This window comes from Ammodytes marinus (assembly GCF_949987685.1).
Source record: "Ammodytes marinus genome assembly, chromosome: 2".
Classification (NCBI taxonomy): domain Eukaryota; kingdom Metazoa; phylum Chordata; class Actinopteri; order Uranoscopiformes; family Ammodytidae; genus Ammodytes; species Ammodytes marinus.
In genome coordinates this window covers 10,999,139-11,019,924 of record NC_137231.1, presented here as the reverse complement: position 1 = coordinate 11,019,924, position 20,786 = coordinate 10,999,139, and the positions used below count along the sequence as shown (strand labels likewise).

Genomic DNA, 20,786 nt, shown 5'->3' with positions numbered 1-20,786 from the left:
TGAAGAGCCGCTAATAAAGATTTTCTCCCACACAGTAATGAGTTAGGATACAGCAGAGCTACATTCAGAGGAGCAGCTTAGTCGTGAAGTGCAAGTTTGCTGATGATTATACTCAGATTTGAGTGGCTTTTTAAATGTGGGTTGAAAATGTTCACTTCTCAGAAACTTACAGTAAAAAACTGAAACCTGTTTTTAGACCTTCCACCAGTTATCATACAAAAGAATAACAAGTTTTGATGGCTCAGTCTTATAAATAGAAAGGTTTTGACTGCCTGCAAAATACATGTTGATAATCATTGTGTTGCATTGGCCTCATGCAACCTATTATTGACTCATCTGTAGGAACTGTTGTTTGGGATTGTGACTGGATGAGACTTTGTAAGCAGATTTCTTCTTGCCTTGCAGTACATTACAGTGTGAATGTCGGATTTTAGAGCTGGTTTTATATCATGTTAACAAGAAGCCTGAATACAGAAAGCAATTTTAGTTTATCTGAAAGCTGCTGTCAGCAATGTCTGTGGGATTGGATATTGAAATACAGTGAGCATGACATGTTTGAAGGTGTATTTGGGAAATAAAAATGTGGTTGTCAAATCCCAATCGTCTACCTTACAACTTGAATAGGTGAGAAGGGATGGCCACATTTGTCCAAGTTTAATTCTTGGCCTTTGAAAGAAAAATAACATTCGCATTGAGATGTAATACATTATGCCTTTTGCCTGGCTGTTAATGGAGCTGCAGCATCTTGAACAACATAAAAAAGGAGCTTTCAACAAACTGCAGCATTGAGCAGCCACACTTGGCAGCTTGCTCCTCCCCCCCTCCAGAGCTGTTCTCCCCCTTTAATGCAGGTATTTCTCAATCCGTTCTGTCTCTCGACCTCAACTTCTCTCCCGCACACACACACACACACACACACACACACACACACACACACACACACACACACACACACACACACACACACACACACACACACACACACACACACACACACACACACACACACACACACACACACACGTGGTCTGTGACTGAACATAAAAATCAAGTTTTATTGATTTACTAAGTGAAGAAGCCAAGAGACAAGAGTGAGCATATTTAGTCTAATCCCTGCTGTTTGGGCCATGTACGATGGACTGCTCCTTAATCCCCAAAGCTGTCAAAGTCTCTTCCCCGGAGAAGACCAAAGACTCCCCGTGATGGCAATACAATACACAATGCTCCAATTTTTCTTTTGGTCTTGTCCTCCCCGCTCCCAGTCATTTCAATGAAGCTCTTTTAGAAGAGGATTAGACGTAGCTATCTCATCTGCTGAGCTGTCATTCAGCCCGCTTTCTTCTTCCCTGCTGCTTTCCTGAGGATAGGGCTAAGATGAGGTGTGTGAATGCTGTAGGTCAAACAAACCCGGATCCTGTTTGCGTTTTAATTATTTTCTTTGAACAACAGGATGAACATTATTGTTTGTTGATCCACATGCACCAGAGCATTCATACAGCGTTTCCACCACCTCACTAAAAGCTGTTTACTTCCAGTTCTTTTTTTAAAGATGCTCGGAAACTTGAACATTGCTGGATATGTACACCTCTGAAAAGTACGGATTTACTTAAGTATACTGACTGTTGAGCAGTGGTATAAAATCGTTTCCCCATACAATTTTCCCGATTTTTGTTTCCGTTTTATTATTCATTACCCTTTCCTGCATTGCCCATCCAGTCCAACCCTGCCAGAGACACTTTAACAATTGGGATGCAGCCAAAGACAAATGGGGCTTGCATGGAAAACAGGGGGAATTGCTAAAGCTAAACAAGAGAATATATTTTAAGGGGGTAAACGATTGATGTAACTTGAATATGAACATAAAAAGTAACATTAAATTACAAAACAAAAACTTACAAATGCTTACTTTAGACTTTTTTATTATTGAATATTAGCCACACAATGCTCACATAGTAAGAAAAATCACATAACAGCCTTCCTTTATTCTTTTATTTTTTTGTTTTAGAAATTGATCCCAAAAATATATGCGACCCAGTAACTCAAATATCAAAGATCAGGGTACGAATGGCACAGCTGCCCAGGGCAAGTGTCTGTTAGTAAGTGAGCAAATGAAACTAATGGTAACTGCTTTCATGTGAGGTTGGATTCTCACCTTGACACACACACACAGATGATCACACCGTGGCACCAATGGACCGCTGACACGGTACTGGATGTTGGATTGCGGACTGGACTTAAATGTCCTTTGATAATGTCTTTGGGACTGCTAACTGTGTGCATGCGCACTATAATGGGAGCCCAGCCCCACTCTAAAGCATGAGCGCACTGTGTTACTGATGGGTCATGTGTTCAGTCTCCTAAAGCTGCTCACCCATGGCCAGCTGAGCCACTCCTTTTCTTTCCATTAACAGCTGATGTTCCAACCACACCCAGCTCCCTTTGAACCTACTTTATTTAATGAACAAATAAGAAAGACACTGCCATTTTGCACTTACCAACTCTGTCTTCACCACCTTCAAATTGACATAATATCATCCATTTTAAAGCTGGACAAAATATACATTATTGACAGTATTCATCAAAAAACATGAACTTAGGCAACTATCCATCACACAAAACATTACTTTCAGAGAAAGAGTCTTGCTTTCTCAGCTCTGCAGACAATTCTATGGTAATGCAAAGCTGTACACCATCCCTGAGTGGCAGCATCCAGCCCTAATAAAAGCAATACAGAGGTGACAGTTTCTCATCAAGGGGTGCCACAGTGTGAAGACAGGATGGGCTTTTGCCTGGACATAACCGAGCAGAATTACCGTAAACGAGAGACACCACAAAACAGATGATGTCAGTCCTTCCCAAATGAACACAGGAAATCCGCTGAGTGCGCTGTAATGAGTTAATAGCCATACACGATTGTGTCATGAGGCCTTTAGATGAAAAGCCAGTTTTCCCCTAGTTGTACCACATGCTGGGATCACCTTAAAGCTGAATAACAAAGACTTTTGAGTATCAAATCTGCTAGCGGCACTTCTCGTTTCAGCAGACAAAATTCATGGTTTTCCGCTGTGAGAACGGAAGCCTGCTTTTGTTTTCTTCTGTGTTTCAACAACTATTATGGAGAAAATTTAGTAGTAGTAGGATTAGTAGTAAGAATTGGCTTTGCGAAAAGTCAGTTCCCACTTCTTATTTATTTATTGTTTGTCATCTGTTGTCCTGTGAATATGGTCATGAGGTAATTGATGTGTTGTACATTTATTTGAGTGTCACATATTCAGTACTCATATTATTTTAACCCAGAGTTTTTTTCCAAAGGGAACTGGGCTTTCTTTGACAGATTTGCAGCGATGGTGTCAGAGCACATCAAAGAAATAAAAGGAAATAGGAGTCCTTATAGAAAGGGACAAAATTGCTATGTAGAGAATTCGCATGATATCGGCTGAAGTGCACTTTGGTAGATTGAAAAGTTCACTTTGTCACCATTAAAGGCGTGTCCGTTCAGAAACAAAAGCAGACCTGCCTCCTCAGCATGTCATAAGTGGATGCCTCAGTGAAAGTGCCATGTCTGGGCCCTGGGTAGTTCATTAAAGACTGTCCGGCTGCAGATGGATTTCTCTTGTGAGCCTCCACATCATTAATCCCCCCCCACACCACACGCAGTACAGGGACAGCAGGCAGTCCACTCATTGCAGCCACTCTACAAAAGGCCAAGTAGGGAAGGGAAGGGGTGAGTGGGGAGGAGGACATATATATTTTTTATTAATTATCCAAACATCAAACAATCTCAATCTCAATGGTTGCCTGTTTCACATTGTCTGAATGGAAATCTGCATAGAGCTCAGATTAATGTAATTAAATTCAACGTACATTCATTTCGCTATGAAGATACATGAGTTTTGCTCTAAAGGAAGGCTTGTAAATCTCATCAATGTGAATGGTAAGGATCCTAGAGGGGAAGAAATCACACAGCTATGTAATAACGGGCCAGATTTGGCAGCGACTTCACAATTTATCTCAATTTTCAAAGTCTAGAGAAACCTTTGAGAACATAATTATTTATAGTTTGTGACATTTACTGCAGAACTGCAATGAAAGAAAGCACCCAGGGTAACTTTCCAAGTCCTCCGGGTCCCTGATTTTTCTTTTATTCATATGTGGATGCATACATTTTAGGGTTTCAGAGATAATTGTGCCTATCCCACTTGCTCCAGAGATGTGACAAAGTGTAGTTACAGTAAAAATGACAAGATGCCTTTTAAAGGGGACGTAATGCAGCCATTACATCCCCAGTTCAAACCTAATTTGAAATTAGGTGCTTAACATTCTTGGATTTTGAATGAATAGATTTTCCTTCTTATTTTTTAAGAAGCAGCAGCCATGAGAATGAGCCCTAGGCTTTAACGATGCATAATTTTGCGTAAATCAAGGCTAAAATTAAACGGTCTAATTACATTAGGGGCAAACAGGAATGTTAACTTGACAGTCTTTAATGCTTACATGCCTAACAATGAATCTGCCCCGTTCCCATTGGCCTCCATTAACCGGTAATGCTCTCACTGGGGACTCATTGGCAGTTTTCACAGCTTGTCTACACTGACTGCTCTACTCTCCTCTTCATATTTTCATTTTAGAAATGATGCTCGATCAAAGCTGATTTGTGACAGGCCAGACGTGTCACAAATCATTACTGAGGCTCTTTTTTTGATCAAGACGGAGTGAACACTTGGGGGGTGTTACTAGGTGCCATATTGTGTGGCAGATGAAAAAAAAGGATCATTCAAATCATGTATATTGGAATCTGGTTGCTTGGTTTCCTTTATTAATACCGGAGCAGAGATGTGTCATATTCTGTGTCTCGACAGGAAAACCAGCTGATTGCAGTATAGCCAGCCAAGATCAGGTCTGTCTGTAACACGCTGCTCCTCATTTCCACTGTCAAAGAAACAATATGGTGAAATAATGTCTCACTGTGCCCCAATGCATTATTTTTTCCTAGTTCAGTCAGAAAGTAATAACACTTAATGGAAGAGACCTGACTGTTAGCATGTATACGCCAAGCTACCAGGAAGTTGCTGGGGGGAACCATTGTCAAAGTTTCTAAATGTATTCACAAATCACATTGCCTTTTACATGTGGTGACCTCAATAGCCTTTCAATGTATTAAATATGGGAGCAGTTGGATTGCATGGTAGCTCAGATTCACCCAATTCACACCATGGCATGCATGGTTGCTCTTCAGAATTTGTTTGTGGCCGGCACCACGTGACAGATACGTAGTGTGTGTGCAGAGGAGAGACAGAAACAGATTAAAGGTTTGCATGTGTCCCAGAGAATTCATGTGTTTCAGATTTATAAAGGTTTAAGAGAGAATATCCTGCTCTTAGAGGTTAATCCCCTGCAGGATTAGATTGTGGCCACCAGTGTTTGGAGTGTTGCTTTACTGGTCATTTTTTTTCTTCTTTTCTTTGTTTCTTTATTTTTTGTTGTTATACAATAAAGTGGATGGAAATATATTTTAAGCCGTTTAAAACCCTGTAGGGCCGTACGTATCATATTTGACACATGGTTTTTGAGAGTTCTTTTTTTATCAGTGTGATATTTTTTTCCCCTGTAAAAACCTGATGTATACAATCAAATACATGCAATCCACTAGAGGCATTCATTCATGCATCATACATTATGCATTTCATAAAGCAGCAGTATTTGTATCGTTTAAGTAAACCAATTAAAAGTCGAAATTACATAATAAGGTATATTTAGAGTAGAAATTGAGATATTTATTATCTTGTTTTTATTTTTTCATATGCATAATAATAGCAAAATAAAGTGGTTGTGATAAGAAAAAGTTGACAAACTAACTAAAATCCTCTCTGAAATCCTCTTCCAACATACTGGTTCCATTTTTATTGCTGCGTGATAGCTTCATAATAACGAATACATATCTTGTAATCTCTATGTATAATGGTGTCATACTCCATTAAAACTGGTATTTTCCATATATTAAATACTCAAAAAGGCTTTTAAAGGGAACTCATAGTTGAACGGGTTGACAATTATGTGTTTAATATGTTATTGTTTGTTTTTTTACATAAAAAAAAGCTGTGAGCAATAAATTGCCGGAAATGCTGGATGATGCAAATGATACAAAAAACTTGTATATGCAATTTGCTATTTAATAAAAAAAAGTAAATTATCAGAAGGTCCAATAAGAACTCCATTTTCCATGAATTAGAATTGTCTGTCATTTATTTCATGGTTCAGCTTCATGGCTACATCTGAACCCTATTAAGATGTGATTCTATATTTGTACACAACACAGAGCAGCTCCAACATGAGTCAGACCTAAAAGAAAAGTTGTTTTTGTTGGCAGAGTGTAATTATTTTGGACAACCGAGATATCAGTAAATGTCTTTTTGTAGACATATAACAGGACAAATGTGAAGATAAAAAAAATGGGTAACAACTTTATTATTTTTATAACATAATTTAAAAAATACTTTGCAATTACAGTACACACATACTGTAAATATTAAGTACTTATTGGTTCATTATGGCCCTCATTCATTAATTCAAAAAGTGAATGTAACTAATGACTAAATAAGTGCATGGGTACAAATGTTTTAGTGTGAAACAAAGGCCTGATATAAGCACAGCACAGATTCCTCTCCCGTGCCATCTTCCCATAAATAAATGTATGACCGTATCCTCTGCAGAAATGTTCTTATGTTTTCTGAGCAGGCCGACACACTTTAGACCTGTGGTTAGATTGAAATTGTTGCTGGGGTCATTGCAGGTTGCACTCAGCCCGGGAAGCAAGGTCGGCTGAAATGAAAACACGCGATTGTGAACAGGCATTCTGGCAAACATACTGTTTTTTCATCTTCTAATTACATCTTCTTTGTGTATAATGAACAAGTACTCCGTTTGGATTGCATTGCAATGAGGTTTCCCCTTCACTCAGCACTCTCTTCTGATGAGCAACAGCTGAGCAGTAAGAATAAGCTCCACGTCTTTAAATTGCCATTCAAATTGCTCTCAAACGTTCCTTTCCCACAAATTCACCTAATTGAATAGGCACAAGAAACCTTGGCCTGCAGTTGGCTCCAATTAACCTCAGTTTAACTTGGCCTTCAAGATGATTGGCTTTTTATAATGAAGTCCATTCCACTTAAAGAAAAAGAACCTTGTCTGGCACCAATGCTGTCTCATTTTTCTAACCTGCACAGGAGAAATATTCAAATTAGCCTATTAAAACAGACCCTGGGCTGTTGAGAAAGGTGTCGAAGCAGTATTCGAAGAAAATAAATCACTAGGAGGGAGATACAGGTGCACAGAGGGAGGGATGTTGAAGATCTCAGCATAAGTAACACAAGTGGGCAGTTGGGAAGCAGTAGGAAGCAGATCCAATCCACCCAGAAGACAAACAGAAAAACATACAAGTCACATCCTCTCCTCCGCACCTCAGCTCTTGTGCATGCTAACACTGACAAAGCAATCTTTGGCTGTCCTCTGTTATCACTGGCTCCCTAGCCTTGGTTGAAAGCTTAGCTCTGTCGGGCTGATAGCGTGCAGGGAAAACATATAGGAAGCCAATGCAGGCCCCCTCCCCATCTCTAGCAGCCTGGTGCCTGTTTAGCAGGACTTACAAGCCCTGACATGTAATCAGGCGGTGTGTACACCTGAGTGCTATCACAATGTCGACCCTGAGTGAGCGCCTCAACACAGCAGCACCAGTGCACCATGTGTATACCTCTAGTAAGATGCCACACTTTGTACATAACACCTCCTCCACCTTGAACCTTCACATGTATTTACTCAGCACAGATACACAACTGTACATGGACACACTTCAACTGAATCATTTGATAGTGAAACAGGTGATGACAATGAAAAAAGCATCCACAGAAGCTCCTCCTTTACACAATGGCTTCACTCCATTTTGCTATACAATTTTTGCCAAGACCATAATCCCGATAAACCATCATTAAAGCTTTAGTGCGTAACTTTTTCATATAACTTAATGTTGGTTACAGTCAAGCCATCACCAAATGAGTTGACACAAAGTTGATTAAGCCTATCAGCTCCACAAAACTCTCTCTGTATTTGTCAGTATGACAGCGTTTACAAACTGGTGTCACCCCTCCCCGGACACTTGCGCAGGAGTTTGGAAAAATCCCAAGGAGGGCCAAAGAAATGTTTGAGTTGTCGATTCTACTGCAAGCAAAACCTAAACGCACAGCAGAAGGTATAAAATGCATATGCGATCATGGCCAGACATGGTCTTGTTATTCCTCAGAATTCCTCATGGGGGCAACACAAGTTACACACTATAGCTTTAAAATACTTTGATTCATATCTGGATGCTTTTCGCAGCTAATGTGTCCATCGCTGGCCAAAATAGCATCTCAGTCAAGTTGTGCGAGCGGCTCACTGTTATTGTCGGACGTTTTTCTGACATGTCGTTAGTCTATCATAGTGTGATGTAACTCAACACAGCGTTCCAGATCAACCCTCCATCCCTCACAGACCGTAAGCCAGCGAGCAGCATTAAATCACTGTGCTGAATATGTAAATGGGCGCCATTAAAGCTCTCTTTCTTTAATTACTCTTTAGATTTCATGACTGAGTGCCTGCAATTATGGATCAATGTCTCATTCCGGCGCGCGGACCTCTGGGTGTGTGGAGGCAGTTTTTTCCGTTTACAAAATGCTTTATAATTTCTCCTCTGCCAAGGCGGCCGTTCCAATCACACTCCCCTAACTGCTGATCAATGAGAAAATTCTGCTGCTGTAAGCCTACTAATATGTGTATTATGTGCACTGGTAGAGATTGTTTTATATATAAACATGACCGTGATTTCAACTAAAATATAAGATATAAAGTTTGATTTACGGAATGGTCCCTCAGTGTTTGTACTGTTGGTGTGTGTGTGTGTGTGTGTGTGTGTGTGTGTGTGTGTGTGTGTGTGTGTGTGTGTGTGTGTGTGTGTGTGTGTGTGTGTGTGTGTGTGTATGTGTCTGGGAATACTGGGGCTGATGTGGGTGTAATTGCTCCGGTAGTAATTAAGCACTGAGCTCATTAAGGGGTGCATGAGAGGTGGTTACGTTCTGCTTAATACCTAAATGGACTCCTGACTGGGAGTTGGATGTGTACTGGGAGGATGTGCTGATATTGCACTTTGAGACTGTAAAATGCTACTCTTGTGTTTTAAAAAAATGGCCATTAGGTTCAATGGGTTTTCTTCCTGGAGCCCGTGATAGCTGCTCAGGGGTTTTATGAATTTAAAATGTTAACTAATCGTACTGTTAATTGGCTTTTGCTTGTTAACATCCTCACATGCAGTGCTAATGCTCACTCACACCGGGATTAGAAAGGCAATTTTTTAGGTGAGGAAAGCCTCCAAATGTCAGGGTCTTTTTTACTTGATTTCCGATGCAGATGGAGGTGAGTGAACATCTGAAGCATGCAAGGTTAAATCAATTATCTTCCAATCTACAGCAGTTCATTCTCTGAATTTCTATCCATGCACTTATCATCTTTAACTCAAGGTTAACCCAATAAGTAATCCAACAATCTGTGAGATAATTACTCATTTCACAGTAAATAGGCAGTCAAATCCTTGTGACATTATTCAAAGGGGATTGAAATTGGCCATATGTTTTGACTGGGCAGCCTTTCACTGAACTTTTATTGTTTGATAGCGAGAACATCATTTGCATAGTGAGTAATACATTTGTAGTGAAAATGTAAGAGTTGACGACAGAGAAATTTGAAACGTTCAGCACATTGGAAGTCAGACTCAATATCAGGTGTGTATGAAAAGCAATGGAGCTCAAAGGAAACTGGCTTTGAATGTGAAACTAAAGTCAGCGTGTGCCTGTCGCATACATTTATTGTTAGTTTCCAATTAAACACGGGTCTCTTTAGGACTTGAGTATGTAGGAGTTGTACATCCCTCACCCCCATTATCTATAGAAGGATGCACTAAGACTGTTGCGACTGTGTGTGTAATCATGCCCACACAGTCATCCCTGCAATTATCACAAACAAAGCAGTTCTGTTTACACATACAGAGACAGGTGACAAATTAGAGAGAGAAAAAATGTATAATGAATACAGAAACACAACAAATCTAAATGCTTGCACACATGCTTACTGCATGTATACATTGAGCAATTAACATCCTATCATGCTCTACGGCATGTTTAAACAGATTTTCAAGATGGCAGGAGGAAAAGGTCTAAGTGACTTTGAAAGAGGGTTCATTGTCGTCAGGAGAATTCAGTCACATAGAATGCTCAACTGGCTCCCGTGGTGTTTCAATATGAACTGTGACTAAAGGGACATCTGCATTTAGGACGTTAATAAATAGTGTGGTCGACAGCGCACATTTGATGACTGTAATACCCGTGCACACCGCTAATGAAAAACAGAAGAGAATCTCATCCTCAGATGACTTAGAATGTCAATGCAGAACGTGATCAGACTGAGTCATGAAAACAACTGTCTGGCAACAGTTACATCGAGGGGGATGTTATAGTAGAGTAATATATATTATAACAAAGCAAACCATTGTCATGTGTAGCTCGCTCTGAGCATTGAAAGTGTGAACATACTGTGTGAGAGTTTCTCTGTCAAGTTTCTAATTCCTTTGCCAAGAGTGGGATTACAAAATTGCCATGACACCCCTCAGAGGGAAAGGTCACTGCAAATCAATACAAAGTTGCTCTGAGTGATCAGCCCAATCCTATGATGAAAAATGTCCATCTTTTCCAGGACGACAATGACCCCGTCCACATAGGGCACCAGGGTTCACTGAATGCTTCGATCAGTATGAAAATGATGTGGGAGATTTTGGACAGTGCTTTTCACCACCACCATCTTCAAAACACAAAATGAGGCAATATCTGTTCATCCCTCCAGCAGAGCTCTAGAGACTGAGAGAATCAATGCCAAGGTGCTTTCAAGCCAGAAAGTGTGGCGTCCCAACCCCTTACTATATGTTGTTTTTTCTTTTCTTTAATTTGTTTCCTATCTGTATGTCTATATGGAACAGCAGGAGTGCGCGACTTGTGTTTTTCAGAGTGTGCATGTGAAAACGTGTTTGTGAAAGTGAACATGTCTGTATTTAGTACTAACATGTATGTTTGTTATGATGGCCTCCAGGCATAATATTTAAAGAGATTTCAAAAGGTCTCTGCTACAGTTGCGTGAGGTTAAATACCCTCCCATTTAGATCTGTGTGGACTGCTGTTGCATAAGATGCTCGCACAGATCTCGCTCTGTTGTCACAGCAAATTCAACATCTGGCTCTGGCTGTCCTTATTTACCACTGACCTGTTTGCAAAAGCACATGCTGTAGTATTGAGTCGATCATTCTCCTGGCTTGTTCACTCTTTTTATTGTGTCTCACAGAGTTGGAGCGTAACCTTGTACAACCTGGGTAACGCTTTGGTTACAATAGAGTACCATTGATCCGATAGTCAATGACTCTTGTGTGTTCCCCAGGTTCTGTTGCCATGGTGACAGAGCTGAAAGCACCCAGGTTTTTGTGGGGTCTTTCAGGATTTTCCTTGAGGAGTACAAGCACTGCCGGTGTCACTGCACCCGCAGGTGCAAGGGCAGGCACAGATGGTCACATGATGTCACCCGTTAGATCAACTCAGGGGGGGGGAGCCTTTAGACAGCAGACGGATCAGTACATATCTGCACACACACACGTTTGCATCAGTGCCCCAGGGCTCAGTATCTGCTGCCCCCTAGTGTGTGTGTGTGTGTGTGTTCGTGTGTGTGGATGAGTTATCAGCAGCTCCACTGGTCGTTCCCACAGTGGTTACAGTAATGCCTCTTATCCAGCCTTCAGATGAGTGCTTTGATGTGGGGAAAATTGAGTGTAACTGTCAGGACAAGTGGCAATTTATTATAATGCAATTTGCCATTCAGATAGGTTTGCCCTAAATGAGACAGATATTGAGTGCAAGTGACTCAGAAGTGATGTCGGATGCACAGAGGTCTGAGGTCACCGGTGATGATAGCTACCGTCATTAGGGATCCATTACACCGTGGAGCCCTACTTCAGCTGATGGCCACTCTAATGATGCTGCACTGTAGAAGAGCGTTTAGTTTAGATTAGGCCAATTGTTTGCATGGTGCATTTCATTAACTCCAAGATGAGATTTTGTTGTCTTTGCTGAATTGGTGGGTCACTGTTTGAGCTAACAGACTAACGGTGTCCTGTTTCCCTCTGGACAATTTGGAGGAAGTGAAGAAACCAATGCAATAATAGAATATTCCCCCCCTGACACCCTTTAACCTTCTACACCCCCTCTCCAGACCAATTGACTTTTAACTAGCCTCGCTGTCTGGATATATGGTTTACTTGCTTCCCACAGCATATTATTATTGCAGCTTTTCGTCTCTGTGTAGAAGCGGCCAACTCAACATTTTTATTGGAGTGGCAGTAAACGCTTTGACTAATGCAAATCAAAGAAATGGCAAAAGAAAATTCCATGTACATTTAGGTTTGCATGGCTTCTCTGAGGAGAGAAAGAGAACAGCGAGTGTGTGTGTGTGTGTGTGTGTGTGTGTGTGTGTGTGTGTGTGTGTGTGTGTGTGTGTGTGTGTGTGTGTGTGTGTGTGTGTGTGTGTGTGTGTGCGCGCGCGTGTGTGTGTGTGTTTGTGTGGGAGGTTGAATATTTTAGCTGATGAATGCTGCAGAACACTGTTAAGCTAATCTGAAATGTGATCCCTTTATTGGGTTTGATGCACACAAGCCAGAAGCCCTCGGTTTTCCGCCCATGGTTCATTATAATTGTATAATTAATAGTACTCAGCCCTTTTCTCTGTGTGCACGTTAGAAAGGGGTAAAGAATACATGATTAAATTAAAGGGAATCAGATTCTAATTAAAAGCGGGTTTTAATTCAGACACTGTAGGTTATTTGAATGTAACAGCCCAAGCTTCTTTTATGGTCTCCTGTAGAATAACATGAGAGGAAATGACATTTTCAGAATGTGTTTCTTGCCTATTGAGAATAACAAAACAGTATGCTGTATTTTTCTTTCTAAGTGTAGGTGCTTTACTGTATAATTGCATTATTTCAATCCCTTATTGGATTGCCAATGGTAGAGAGAAATGGCTGAAAATGAGTAGAGAGAAGGTGGGGACAGAATCTTAAGATTGCTTCCAATAACACGCACTTTTAAAGTCTTATTTGTTCATTTTGTGACTACAAAACATCTCCAAAATCACTGTAAAATAAACACTTTGTATTTTAGTGGGTCAATGTAGTTTGTTTGTGATCAAATTGTAATGTAATTGTATTTGGGTATACTCTTATTATCACAAATGATAGCTACTGTCTGCTTGAGATGACCATTAGGATCTGGGGGATTTTGAGGGTCGAGACTAGATTGTTGCTAGTAGCTACTAGGAGAACACACCCGAATCTTGGAGACTGGACTGTCGGCCATTGAGTTGCATCGTGGTTAATGTAAGCGGCAGGTTTTGACAAGAAAGAAGAATCCAGGAAATGAAAAAGATGATATGTCTGGCTCGGCTGTGTCGATGCTGATATACTTTTCTCTTAAACTTATCCATTGGTCTGACAGTGTTATAGTTGTGCGATGCTTAATTGGTGGTGCTCTTTTAACAGTTTCATTACTGAGGATCATTGATTAGCTGGATACTGTATAGTGGTGTATTTACATCAAGGTTAACTTCCAGGATAAGACCAGTAAAAATGAATGCCATGGGGGAACTAACAGATCATTCTACCACTTAACCTCACATCAACTCTTTCTTCTTAACATGTTTCTGACTGTATTTTAGATTTGTATTCCTGTTTTAGAATACTGTGGAAAGTGTATTGGACATGCTCAGGAGATCATTTCAGGGCATCGCAGAGTGGAATGTACTCTATAAGGTTTTGTGTGCCAAGACAGATATGTATTAAAGGATTTATTGCTTCCTGTTTTTTTTTCCATCACATTTCCACATCCCCAACACAACCTTTAAAACACAGTGCGCTTCTTAACCGCCCCGTTTAAGAATTCCTATTATTATTGTTATCGTTGTTATCTTCATTTATTTTTTGTTCTGCCAGTTAAGAGTGTGTGTAAATGAACGTCACACCATGAATCAAAGTTGACGCAACCATAAATCAAAAGTATTGCTTTATTCCCCTGGAGGAAATGATAGCAACATGAGGGATGCTCCGGCTCCCTTGATTGTATCTTCTCCAGTCTTTCACTGCAGCCTACATGTAGGAAACACTTTGCGATGTTGGAAGTAAAGGAATCCCGCGCGCACACACACGCACACACACACACACACACACACACACACACACACACACACACACACACACCAAACCTACGCCAACACCAACCCATACATTCCCAGGCAGCTTGGTATTAAAGTTTAATCAAATATAAAATTGCTGGTGTTTTGGATGTCATATTGACATGTTAATGTTGGGGGCTGGTGGGCTCCCGTCAGCAGGCACTTTGTACACAGGGATTTGTATAGCTTGCATCCTGGAGAGGGAGGAAGAATGCATTGTTGCTGTTAGGGAAATAGGGGGAGGAAAAAAAGGGTACTTTGAATCTGGTGTTTTTTCTTTTCTTACTTTGTGTCCAATCTAGAGTGAAATTTCAAATTGACACTTTTTTAACCAAGGAGGCACACTTGAAAGCGGATGGAACCCCCGTAGTGCTGTGAATATGATTCTGTGAGGGTGTCAGTTTGCTTACTGTTTTAGACAGTGATGATAAGAAACACCAACAGAGCGCATCTGGCAAAGCGGCTCATTTGTAGACTTCAAGATTAAAACACTTGAAAAAAAAAGTGTATTATATATTGTTTTGATCGTCGGAAGACAAGGCGCACATTTTTTTTTTTTAAATCATCACATGGATCCAGCCTTTTCTACTCTTTTACTATCTTGACTTGTCCGTATTCTTTGGGCCGATTTTTCTTTACCCTTCTATCTGGCTCTGGTGGCCACTCTCCTCCAGACAATAGATCTCTGCATAACCATGAACCTCTGAAGCCACAGAGGCAGCTACACCTAGCTGACATTTATCACTATTATTCTAAGTCCTGTCTTCCCTTTATCTGACAGTGTTTCTTGGGGAGTGTGCACCTTTTTTCTCCTCCTGTCACTATCTCTCTTTCTATTCTGGACAGGGCTGAATTGAAAAGGTCCACTGGGTACAGGGCATCTGTGGATGCTTTTCCTCCCACGCTCCCCCTCCCCCCCACACACACACTTCTCTCACCCTTATCCTTCTCGTTCCCCCATCTCTCATGTACTTTCACACACTGAAAACATTTTCTTTGGAACATAAAGATAGTAATGGACTTGCCATACCTGGCTCTGTGCTCAGATTTCTTAGGTGAGTCCATGGAGACTCCAGTCCACAGGCAGTGTTTCTTCTCTTTGATTTTCAAATCAGTTCTGATGGTTTTTCTCAGTTGTCTGAGTTGACATTTGTGATTTTCAATGTATTCAAGACTTTTGTATATAGCCTACTCAAGCTATGAGTGATATGCTCTGATTGCAGAGCAGCTAGTCAGAGGGCCATGAAAAATTGGACTTAAAGACTCCTAAGAATGGTTTCTAGTCTGGGTTAATACTGTTATCTTTGGGGTCCTTTTCAGAAATCAGGCCTAAAGAGAGCCACTGAGAGGGATATGCTTGTTGGAAGTGCTCCACGATAATTCACTTCTGATGGGCTTCCCCCAGGCTGAGAACTAAGATCAACCCACGGCTTACACATATTTGAGACTTCACTAGTTATATTCTAAAGGCAGAGACACTTATTTACCTTTTGAATGAGCACTATTATTAACAGTAACTCTTCTTACTCGTCATATACTGTAATCCTATGACATATGATATTCAACCAACAATGTATCTTTGTCTTTCCATCATTCCCTCATTCCCATTTAATGTGTTCTCTTTTTAATATGACCACCTTAGTGGACAAAGTCAGAGAGAGAGCTATATGCCATTGAGTTCATTTTGTATATTTTTCAAGAAATGTTTGGGGTTTTACCCAACCATGAAGAGAATAAATGGATTTCATATTTCTCCATCAGCATTATATGTCTGGCATTGTGGGAGAAGGCTTTGAAATATAAGGGGGAACAAAATATACAATTGTCAAAATTGTTTGATTATTATGAACAAAAAGTGGAAAAGCAATGTTTCAGGTTTTTCAGACATTTGAACACATGTAACAGCCATTATACGCTGTAGTCATTGCGGTGTATTGCATATTGATGTTTCTATTACATTCAGAAAACGTCATCTTGCATGAATAATTAGGTCCACGATGTTTGTCAGAGGGTGTGTGCCGGCACAGATTCGTGCATGGATGCTCCATTGTACAGTATATACTGTACATGCTCATACATGTATGCATAGCTATTGTGAGCGTGTACGGTATGTGTGAATGTGTATGTATGTGTGTTTATGTGTGTGTCCCGGCTTCATTGTGCTGACTGGGTTATCGCTGTTCCAGGTGACGGAGCATGAGAACAGCAGAGTTCCAGGGTGCTGTTTTCAAGCACCACTGAAGCCACAAATTTGATTATTTTTTCCCCTCCACAAGTAGTTCAGAGTTTGCATGAGAGCCCCCTTCTCACACACGCACACCCCACAGCTGCCTCACACTGCCGTGGACCGAATCTCGTCTTGCTCCAACAGCTTGCATTATGCATCTTCATCTGCCACTTGTTTCCACTCAACATCTCCTGGTACAGTGGATCAGCAGCGGTGTTTCCCTGCTGCTGTGTTGAGGTTTCTTATGGCCCTTTGTGGTATGTGTGCTCTACATCTTTCTCTTTGTATCTTATACATAAAACATTCTCTGGAAAAAAATGACTCTTGTCTGAGCTTCAAATGCTGTTCTCATGTTACAATAATACCCAGGGATTTAGTGGATCACTTGATTTACACGAGGAAAAATGAAGGAATTGGACCTGAAAATGTCACTTTATTTTTTTCCGACCAGGCTCTCTGTATACTTATTTCTCTCTTGTTAACTAATCCCCTATTGGACACAGGGATCCTATCACTTCAGGGAGAGACTAAAACAAGTGACACACTGAGTTTTTATTAAAGGGACAATAGAAACTTTTGCTATTATGGAATTTTCTCTAGAGAAATCTACAACAACAAAAATGATAAGGCCTACAATAACTTTGTCCTTTCTCTCTTTATCCATTCTGGCATTTAAATCCATCTTTCTTTAACCTTCTGGCAGCCCCAAATTCAATAGCTCTCTAACATGGTCCATTCAGATAAGATGGAACTCACTCACCTCTGCAAAGGCCTTTGTAGACTATGTAATAAGTGAAGAAAGAAGTTGAATAATTGAAGCTTGGATTTGTTGATCACACATTATGAAAGGTGGGTGATGGTGAGAATATTATGTTCCATTTATTTGTGTTGACCTTAATTGATTTGACGGCCAGAAAAATAATCAGCTTTTGGATAATGGATTCATTGTTTAAGGCATTTTAGCAGGCATAAATGCCGAACATCCTCTATTGGAGCCTCTCTATTGTTAGAGTTTACTGTCTTTTTAATATCATGCTAAAATGAAAATCTTATATACTAGTACTCTCCTCTAACAACCAGCAAGAAAGCGAAGAAGCAAAATGTCCAACTTGTTCTGTAATTCAGAACATGATTAACAGATTAATCATACTTGTCAGTCATAGGGTATAGTCTGAGCAGAGAATGATGCTTGGCACTGACTCATTTCAAAGATGACATTTTGCTTTGACATATTAAGTCGTATTTACCCCTAACATCTCCACAATCAACAACAAACACAGAGAGCATGCATGCAAATACTGACTGCCAGATTTGTATACAGTGTGTTGTGTTCCTTTGCATTTGGCCATGGATGTATCATTCTCTTTGTGACAGAAAGCAAACAGGGTTTATGATAATTATTTTTCAAATAAACTCTAACATATGCTAACAATAGTGGTGTGGTGTGGGAGGCTCAGTTCAACTTTATTCCAGACACACAGGGCTGTATCTAGGCTAAGCTATTCACTTATGGTTCATCGTGTGTCACCGCGTGTCCCTACAAATCTGCCCGGTGTCGCTGTGATTAATGGGGCATCTTGAATGTGCCTAAACAGCATCCTCACTCAGCCATCTCCTCGCTATTCTCTCCATGAGTCAGTTGTCAGTGTCTGGCAACACCTTGTCACGTCTGATTTCCTCTGGAGTCCAGTCGCTCTCTGAAGCCAGAGGGCCAGCTGCTTCCAACTTTAGGGCCTGTTATCTACTGAGCCCCTCTCTATTGCCTTTGGCTGCCCTCCGGTCCTCCGTCTGGCCTCAGATTTAGTCAAACCGCAGCTAGTTTACAGATAATTATCATGCTGAGGCCAGCTGCGCGACACACATCCACAGGCCCCTTTGTTGCTAATTGAATCAGACCACATGCTGGAAGTGACAGAGAAATGAACAGTTTCCCCCAGCGAGCCATTTGATTAGCAGACTTGGTGAGTGGAGGTCAGTTAAGGATGGCACGCTGGTGTACACGCTTGATGTCTGTGACTCAACGTCTGAGCCGCTACTCACCCTGACAATGTTATTTTCATTTTATGACGTGTGTGTCAATGGGGGTCAAGCACAGCAGACAATCACAAACACAGAGTGCTGCCGGCCGGGCTTTCTGCGTGTGGCTAAGTGGGCGAAAATTTCAGTTTATTGTTTCCTCTTTTTGCCATCTGCGTTACACCTTATTGGCTAGCTAGATAAATAACCAGCAGCAGCTTTGGTTTATGAGAGTCATCATAAAAGAATTGCTATGAACAAACCATTATCACAGTTCATATCATACCTAATATTTATTAGGTATGATGTACGTAAAGCACTTTGGCAATGTTTTACTTACGTTTACAGGCACAAACACCTGCTCACATTTTCAGTTAAGTTAAAAAATAAAATAAAAATAAAATTGCCAAAGTGAAGTGATGGTTTGCAATTTTTTTCATCATGACTCTGGTCAACTTTGCACTGCCCCAAGATCTAATTTCCTCTCTTGCCTTCACTTGTCCTCATTTTTTTCCTTTTTCATATTTATATATTACTGTCATCCTTTCAGGTATCCTTTCGAAGTTGGATTCGTCTGTCGCAAATATTACCAAATTAGCATCATATCTGCACATTATAATTTGGCAGAAGGACTATTTTTACACCTATAATGTACATTCTTATAACCTCGGTATTCTGTTGACATTTTTACTGCAGGAAGAAATATAAAGACCTCATGAAATTCATAGCATTTCACAAACTCTGCCAACTGTATCATGCGAAGAGGGAAATAATTGACACCTCTGAAGGGGGAAAAAAAGCTAATAACAGTCAAGCCTTCTGTCTTCTCTGGAGGCCATTTAACTCTGTGAAGATGGGAGTTTAGTTCCTGTACTTGGTAGTGTATGTACCCAGACCTTTTCGCTGTGCAGACACTTTCATTCTTTTGCCTGTCTGTCTTGTTGCATACCCAAAGCCCATACCCATGTGCCTGTTTGCAAGAGGAACCTTTCTGCAGCAAAAGTCTGCTGAAAAGTAGGCCATTTGTGTTTATGTCTGACACAGGCACTGTGCGACGCTCTGTAACTGTGTTCCCTCAAAGGTTTATTTCTGGACGTTCAGTGTATCATCTGTTGACTTTGATAAACCTCGTGGCTTTACCGGTCTGCAGGCGGAGATTAGCATCTGTCTGTTTCCACGGCATTGTGGGACAGTTACGTAAACTCCACAATCGGTCGTACTATATGCCTTCAACGGCCTGGTACACTGATTTGTACACCGATATGAAATGTGACACAAGTTATTTGGTTGTCGTCTTAATTATTTATACTCACCTCTGTTGGATGTGAAAAGTGGGTTGTTGTGCTCCGCTGCGCAACAAATCTCTCATTCTCTCAGAATAAAACGGAATAATATGAGGATAATGAATCTACATGAATATGACAGCGGTGGATAAAATAGTTTCAATTATTTAGCGTTTATACTGTTTTAAGTCCCCCTCTTCATAATTTAGCATGTCGTACATTTGTTCTGCTTTCTTTCCAAGGTGTACCACATATTTATGAGCACTCTTTTAAGTTTTTGTTTGTTTCATATTCATTGAACTCGGCCTTAAAAGTTTGTCTGCCTCATGATTTGCAGTTTCTTCCACATGTTACATGCACACGCACCCTCCTCCCCAAACAAAGTACCATGTGGATACATTCTTCTCTTCTCCGCCTTCTCCTCCCGGTCTCTCTCCACCTCGCCATGCTCAAATTAAAAGATGCTGTTTTGTGCCGGTGTGCCTCGGAGACAGGGCGTGAAATGTATTGGCCCAGTATCTCTCCATTTGACACGCCGGACGTGGCTTACAGATCATGTGCCATTTCCCCATCTCCTACGGCTCCTGTGTAAAGCTGACCTTTCCTGCCTTCAGGCTATATTTAAACTCTGAGCACCAGAGAGTTATGGTGCCGCGGGAAATTTTATTATCAACGCTCCGCATTTGTCTGACTTAATTCAGGCCTGCCGTGGAACGTGCCAAAGCATGCCTCATATTTACACTCTGCTACGGCACACAGGGGCACCGGTGACAAACCCCGCCATCATCATCATCATCAACTTAGATGGGGTGACGCCCGGTGCAGCATTCCTTTGAACTGCTATGCGGAGCAGCCACGAGATTATAGGTCCTGGTTACAGTGCACATCACCTGTGCAAAAGTGTGAGAGGGAAAGAGAAA

The 20,786-nt window shown here is 40.9% G+C and overlaps 1 protein-coding gene across 1 annotated transcript in view; it reads left to right on the top strand.

Annotated features, from left to right (window-relative positions):
• The window catches only part of LOC307258180 (transmembrane protein 132C), a gene marked incomplete at both ends in the record, with an annotated part of 125,697 nt that overhangs the window by 70,309 nt on the left and 34,602 nt on the right, over positions 1-20,786 (top strand). The gene's annotated exons all lie outside the window — the stretch shown is intronic.